Source organism: Perca flavescens, chromosome 1 (genome assembly GCF_004354835.1).
Source record: "Perca flavescens isolate YP-PL-M2 chromosome 1, PFLA_1.0, whole genome shotgun sequence".
Lineage (NCBI taxonomy): Eukaryota > Metazoa > Chordata > Actinopteri > Perciformes > Percidae > Perca > Perca flavescens.
The window spans coordinates 1,122,224-1,130,734 of NC_041331.1; positions in this window are offsets into that span (position 1 = coordinate 1,122,224).

An 8,511-nucleotide genomic window follows, 5' to 3' on the forward strand; every position below is an offset into this window, starting at 1 on the left:
TATTACTGCCTTACGGGAGGGAAAGTCATTGTGTTGCCCCCCCCCCCCCGGTGGCTGCTGTCACACCTCAGTCAAAAAAGGACTGACTTCCACACAGGGAATTTTATATACCACTATTAAATCATCAGTGCCCCACCTGGGATCATTACAGCACCACTTCTATTCAAACAAAAAAGAAATGTACCTGCAGAAAAGTAGTTTGCTTGATTTTTTTATTTAATTTTTTTATTTGCCAGGTACTACAAAATATTTTCCTGCCTTGGTAGTGAGTTGTCACCTTTTTTACTACCTCTTTCTCGCCTGTCCACAGTGTTCGGCCAACTTCTTCCCTGAGGCCTTTTTTTTTCGCTGCCAAAGGCCCGGTTTTCACCTGGTATTAAAACCCGATCTGAGTGGGCCGCTTTATGTACAGGTAAAACCACTCTCAGGGCGCATTGCGATCCAATAACTCAAGACCACATTCGGAGGTGGCTTAGGCCACATGTGACCTCAGTCCTGTAGCAGTGTGTACGCGTCAGTGTCCTGGTCCACATTAAGGAATGCCTGCTTAACTGTGAGCGGACATATGTCCTCATTCAAAGTAATTATTGTGTCACAGAAACCACTGAGACTGAATTGTGAGTTTTAGATGTTCTCATACTGTAGGGGGAGCAGATTTCCCAGAACTAAAACCGGGACACTTTGCGCGTGACCGTAGTGCTTGTGCACGCACATGTGCCAGCCCAAGACAGACAGACAGACAGACAGACAGACAGACAGACAGACAGACAGACAGACAGACAGACAGACAGACAGACAGACAGACAGACAGACAGACAGACAGACAGACAGACAGACAGACAGACAGACAGACAGACAGACAGACAGACAGACAGACAGACAGACAGACAGACAGACAGACAGACAGACAGACAGACAGATTAGACACAGTTTTGCCAACAGCAACAACATTATGGGGTATCTCAGTTAATATTCATGAATTTTCTTGGTATGTAGCCTACATATCTAAGAAATAATATTAAAAGACATTGAGTGAGTTTCGTGTGAGAGCAATTTATTTTTCAAAATTAAAGCATTCTTTTGGAAAATCCACCAACTGAACTTGTGAAAAACTTATTGAAAAGGTATTTTTCATTGCATTGCACTAAACTTATTTGGAACCGCTGCCACAGGCATTTATCTGTGTTTTAAGACCCCAACATCACTAGGATTAGGTTATGGTTATGGTTATGGTTAGGGTTAGGGTTAGGTGTCTTGAAGTTAGCGGTCACAGCGCTGCCTGGAAGGAGACGTTGGGGGCTTAAAACACCATTGAGTGCCACAGGCTTGAACTAAAGTTATGGAAACACTTTACAGTAAACACTTTACATGAATTATGAATTCATGCATGAATTCATTTATGATTTGTGCATTACTTCATTCCTTTATATCTTCTGAATCATCAGGAATTGACATGAGTTCCTAGCCTCTCATTCATGACCCCATGTATGAACAACACATCAACTAAAGCATTAGGTAAGGTGGGGACATCATTTTTGCAAGTTGTGTTCAAATCAGAATTTGTGCAGTGATATCACATTTTTTTGCAGAAAAATAAATCATGATCATGCCCGATAATTCATAATGTTCCCAAGTACCTAATGCTTTGTGTTTTTCATGTATGAGGTCACAAATGACAGACTATGAACATGTCAATTCCTGATGATTCATGGGATATTAAGGAATGCAGCAATACATAAATCATTAATTACATAATGCATAATAATACATGCATCAATTAATTCATGCAAGAATTGATGATAATTCATGTACCCTTACCGTTAAGTGTTACCAGTGTTATTCTAACCAACAACACACACACACACACACACAAATGTAATCTCATTTGATAGAGCAGATAGCTTCCCTATTGGAAACCTTCCTTCTGTATATTTGTTAGTGGAGTGAATCCAAACTGGGACGTCTGATCACCCCATCATACTGTCACTGATGTGATGCTGTTTTTGTTCCTGTGCTGCTTGCTCTTATATCCCCAGCTGTCTGGAGATCTGTGGCAGCAGGGCATATAGCTAACCCTATATAGAGCATATAGCTAACCCTATATAGAGCATATAGCTAACCCTATATAGAGCATATAGCTAACCCTATATAGAGCATATAGCTAACCCTATATAGAGCGAGCATATAGCTAACCCTATATAGAGCGAGCATATAGCTAACCTTATATAGAGCAGGAAAGTTAGATCCGATTACAGGTGCTCACTCGGGACACATACTGAGAGCAGTCCACCTGTGATCGGATCTCTCAGATTGGATTTTAATTAATACCAGGTGAAAACGGGGTCAAAGAGTTGTAACCTGTCTCACTATTAGAATAAGCCTCACAAACCAGCAATACCTGGCTGTCAGGTGATGCAATGCAGCCTTGTTGCAGTTTTTGTTGTAGTTTTTTGGCAATGACCGATTATGTCAACAGCGGGGTTCCCCAGGAAAACTTCCAAACACAACTTCTCCTCTTGGTGCATTTCAGGGGCAGTTGGTATCAACGCAATGTTGCATTAAAATTTCTTAGGTACCAGCAGCCATATTGACTGAGCTGTGTAATAATGGAAGGCTAATAGGAGCTTAAGGAGAGGGCTTGGTGCTTGCTAAGTCAGGGAGTTTTAGTAGAACCATGTTACTCCTGCAGAAAAGCCCCTCCAGTCCCTGTAAGAGTTGACACATTCAGCTGAAGAAAAGGTAGAATAATAGGACATGAGTTTAATGTGGCCTCGGCCCGGTCAACATTATTACTAGGTCATCCTAACTAATCATCAATTGTTTGTTGCTATTGTTGATTCTGTGGAACGGGTTTGCCTTGATGTGTCATGTGTACGTGTGAGTGCACCATTGGAGTGGTTGTTCTATGTATGTATGTATGTATGTATGTGTGTATATATGCGCATATTAAGACTTATAAAAAGACAAATCTGAGCACAAGTTTGGGTTTTGATTAATTTAATTGTTTTATGCAATTCTATGCTGCAATCCAAAGAATAAACATGTATTATAATACATAATTTTCATTTTTTTTAATCATCTGAACAGTAATCTGGTAAGAAAAAATAAAAAAGGAAGCTTTAAAGAGTATTTGTTCTTTATTTGTACCAAAGTGATTTAATGTTGCAGCACGTAGTGTTAGACGTTTGACTTTATTAAAGACTGTGGCCACTCCATAGGTAAGTAGTAATGATTGATTTGCATTGTTTGAAAGATCTATGTACAAAAGATGCTTTTTGATGAGGTGAGGTAACTGCATTTCTTAAAACAAACCTGGCTCTATTGACTTAAAACACACTGTAGCAAGTACAATCACAACAAACTAACACACACACACACTGCATACTCATCACTTTTTATTCCCTTGTAAATAGAATATCAATAAAAACACACCTTAAAAATAACAAATAAGGTTTATCCAACAGATGAAAAAGTAACAAAAGGCATATGTAGAGTTTCTACATAGCGATTACAGAACAGTCTACCGTCCAAAAAAGGCACTAAATCTTGAAATAGAAAAGAACGAGGGGATAAAAATCAATTCAAAGTGATACAACAAACATCCTGCTGAGGTTTGATATTTTTCATTCTATAGAGAATTATTGAATAATTTATTGCCAAAATGAAATGGAAGCCACTCAGAAGTACAAAAAGAAAAAAGAAGAAAAAGGTTTTTACATGACTGACCATTTTAAAGTAGTATTTACAGTCATTGGCTGATTAAAGGACATTAACACTGGAACATCTACATTTTATGTTGAATGCATGAATGATAAAAACAAAAACAGCATTTTGGAATACAACTGTTCAAATGTCCTACAGCATCTCGTGTGTTCACAACACTGACGAAGGTAAGCAACGGACAGCGGCAACGTTGAGTCCTGAGGCGTGACTGACTGAAACCACGGCAGACCTCACATCCCATTCTCTCCCTAACCCCACCCCCATTAACACCCCGATAGTGTCCCACTACCAGCCCAGTGACTACACAAACAGAACCACTTTTTACTGTACTGTCGGTGTCAAAGGGTCAGGAAGATGGATTTGGCAAAACAAAGACAAATGGGATCAAGATGTAGTCAGTGCCAGGGATCGGATGGGAAACCTCAGCCACTTTTTTTGGGTGAAGAACCAGCGGAAGGAAGCTCATCTTTTTTTTCTTTTGTGGCATTTTAGGCCTTTATTTGATAGGATAGCTAAATTATTGAAAGGGGGGGGGATGACATGCAGCAAAGGGCTGCAGGTCAGAATTGAACCCGTGGCTGCTGCATCAAGGACTGAGCCTCTGTACATGGGGCGCACGCTCAACCAGGTGTGCTACCCAGGCGCCCCCGGAAGCTCATCCTTTTAAACAAAACCGTAGAGGGAGGCAACAGAGGGCTGAAGGCGGATGCTAAAACTGACCAATGAGAAGTGTCCGAAGGACACAGGGCTGATCTCACTGGAAGAGCAAAGGCTTTCTTTGTCATTTATGGGAAAACTGGCTCTCCATTTCATGACAACTTTGACTTATGCATTCCAAGTTGATGATAATAAGAATAAACACTTTGTTAAGACAAAGTACGGAGCCAATTTGGGGTCAAAAACTGAAAGCAAAATGAAATGTCAAGAAACAAAGACCAATCGATAGGAATGATCAACAAGACGAGAGGTTGTGAGTTTCTGTTGACTTGGTGTGTTGGTTTCATTTCTTTTTACTTTCAGATTATTTGGCTCTAAAATGACACTAATAAACAACTTTTTCATTTCACATCAACTTGCTGCTTCACAATTCCAAAGTACAACTTTATGAGAAAACCATGAAGGCAGCAACTGCAAGGATTCAAAATCCTGAAATAATCTCAAACAGCACGTCGAACCCACGGGTTCTCTTTAAAGGCTTCTGCTTGGCAGATTTATAAAAAAAAATAATAATTCTAACCCCTAGTGGGATAGTACTTTTCGATATTTTGGTGTAAATAATTCAAACTGAAGATGATAGAAAAGCTACGTCACTTGCCAATGATGCCTAGTATGAGTATTACAAACGCTTAAAGCAAAAGACACCTGGGACAGCTGTGCTGCCGTACAACGGAGGAGACATTCCACCACAAAACTTCAATTCTGTCAGACGTTCAATTTGGAACCAACACTGTGTTAATGCTCCACCAGGAAGAAGGGAAAACATATTTTCTAAGTATTTCTTGGACTTGGTGGAAGCAGGAGCTTATGAATGATAATTTGTTTTTTGGAGTGGAATTTCCCTTTATTTTCAAACTTAATATTGGCTCGAGTTCGAGAAGGAATTTTCCCTTTTAGAGGACACTGTCATTTCCGGTGTTCCAGATCAGCCGGTGAGGCGTCTTCATAGCCGTTAATCTCGGAATAAATCAGCTCTGCAGTTACTTTTTACCCTCGACCGTCTAAACTCGGATTCACATTGAAGCAGCTGTGGAGGAACCTGCGGGCTGTAGCTTATAGCTGAGGGGGGTAAAGTGAGGGGGGTAAAGTGAGGTATTTGTGTCGAGTTTCTAACTCTGAACTAGTAGCTTAGCCTGTAAAGCACCTGGTGATGAACAATAATGAACCGGTTTGAATGAAGCCACTTTAGTGTCGGCGCTTTCTTGCATTGGTTCTGATACAGTGATAGATGTACAGCCATTGTAGAAGTCCCTCTGCATGCACTAATCCTGTGTTAATGCACTGAAATAAATAAGGCACTTCAACTAAAAACCATACAGTACAAGGCATGTGTTGATGTAACATTACCGAAATGATTCTGGATTGCTGGATCACCTAATAACTGACACACCAAACTCCAGTATTATTTACTCTTTAACTAGTGGGAAAGGGTTTAGTGTCAGTCGTTAATGTGTCACACTGCTGAGTGAAATATTTTAGTTTGCATACACATATGCAAACAAAAGAGGTGGATACCACTTTCAATGTCTGATAGAATTTCTACAGCGTTTAAGAGTATCAGCTACTGAACCCTAACTTTCAGTATCATTAACATGTAGTTTTTAGTTAGAACCTGATCAATTAAAGCTGCACTTAGCTTTTTTGATATTAAAAGTGGATCAAACGACATGTGTAAAGTGAAAAGGTCACTCGTAGTTGTGAACCACAGACAATTATCACCCAACTCTGTAGCTCCTTCATCATTTTTTCCCCTTTTGGCTCATTGTTTTCTAGCCCCCAAACTCCACTCTCATTAAAACGGGTTTCCAGCTGTAGCCGCCCTGTGTCTTATAGTGCTGTACACTACCTACCCACCAACTAGCTATTGGACATAGTGGAGCATTTAGCAGCTGAAGAGCCAGATATTGTCCTTAGGGGTTGGTGGAAGCCAAAAACAGAGTTAAGTCAATCTTGTCTGCTGGATGTCTAACACGTTATAAGGAACAAATCAGGGCTGTGTGTTTGCTGCTAAAAATGTAATGGATGCTGCTTTAAGATACACGCATCCCCACCTTTATGCAACAGAGTGTTTTGAAAGGCTAAATATAGTGCATACTATTGTGGGATGGTTAACAATAAGCTAAGAAGGTTTCCTGATAAACACGTGGTAAGATATTTGTGAACTTTTTAAATTTAAAGGGGAACTATGTCCATTTCCAAAATGTATGTTCATGTACATACATGCTATTCCTATGGTATAAGACAGTCCAAAAATATTAGTAAACATGATCAACTCTCTCCCAAAATCCCAAAACTAGTGTTGAAACTCAAATCATCAAGTACAAAAAGTCTGGAAGTGCTTCATCGACAACAGATTAGGATCGATGTTCTAGATGACGCTGAGAGCTGCACGGGAACATTTCCTCTTTCAAATCCAACAACACTACCATCGAATGGTAGCCTGACCAGCCAGACCCACATCCAGATGTTGGGTCTGGAAGCTCAAAATTGGCAGGGCTCTATCCGAGGGGCGGGATAAACGGTTGTCTTTCAAATTCCCTCTGCACGCAATAGGATAGCGCTACAACCAATCAGAGCAACGAAGAAGGTAGCAGAGCTAAAACTCCGAACACATCTTCCTCTTTTAAGAATGACTTCAGAGCCGTTCTTTGTTCTTTTCTCAAAGACAAGCTGAACTCCAAGTCTTCCAGAAGACCGCTACTCCCAGCAGCAGCAGCAGCAGCCATAAGCCCCGCCCACCAACTCTATACACGATGTGATTGGCCTGACCAGAGTTTGGTTTTTCCAGCTCGCAAGCCAACGGAGAGTGCCCAGACTCCCCTGGCTGCAAACTAAATTTGCTGCTGCTAGAGTGCGTCTAGATTTCTAGGCTAGCAGAATGAAGCTCACCTGGGTATAAAAAAAGAAAAGAAAATTTCAGACTATACTTAATGTCATCAAAGGTTTGAGACTTACTTCTCTGGTTTCTGGCTTTGAGAGAGAGTAGCCCATGTTCACAAATATTGATTGAATTTTCCTAGGCCATGGAAATAACATACTGGAATTCATAATTTAGGTGGTGTTCCCCTTTAAAGAAAATGTGTGTATTTAAGATAAAACCAATGTATTTCTCACCCAACCAGTTATCAGACCAAGGTAAGTATCCCCTCACTTCAATGGCAAAAAATATAAAAGGAAAACCTGACTTTTAATAATTCTTTGTGGGGCTGTAGATAGACCTCTACAATGGCTGTACCGGGATACATATTTCTTGGTTTTACTAGTTTATTCATTATTCTAAAGAACAATTCTTGCTGTGGTTGGTTCGAGAGAATCCAACTCACTCACTAAATCTGAGCTATTCGCTTTCTGGGGAAAACATATGTTTCCCAAATCATGTTCTCTTCCTCCTGCCTCTCTGGTCTATCAGTCAATCATACTGACCAATCGAATGTTTAAACGGCAGGGACTCTAAGCACCATCACATGGATCCAATAAAGTGTCATTTAAAATGAAAATACAATTTAAACTTGACAGTATGTGTTTAGAACACATAGCATATCAAGCACAAACACAGATATACCTAAAACAGGAAATGCATTTTCCTTTGCAATAATTTGACACATCTGATGCATCTTTGATTAGCGTATCTCTAATACATAGTTTCACCCATGACTATCACACACTCAGAAAATACACACAATTCAAACTTAATACTTTGGCTAATGCTTGACTCACCTTTCACCAACAGAAAGACTCACACTGATAGTTTCTCTCATTTGAAGCTAATAAGTCTATATACTGTAACTAGAAATGGATCAGGGTACATATACAGCATGTACCCCACAGTTTATATAACATATTGTATATACGTGTGTTTGCATACATCCATGTGTAGTATATGTATGTATTCACGTTACACGTTATTACATTGTTGAATACCTCCCAACTGACTGACCTGTATTGATTATAGATCACCTCACAGTGAGCATTCATTCCGCCTGGTCAGCCATTGGCCACAAACTCATTCTATTATTCAATTCTAGTTTTCTTACAAATCGGTCAACGGTTTCATCTAGCTTCAACATTTAT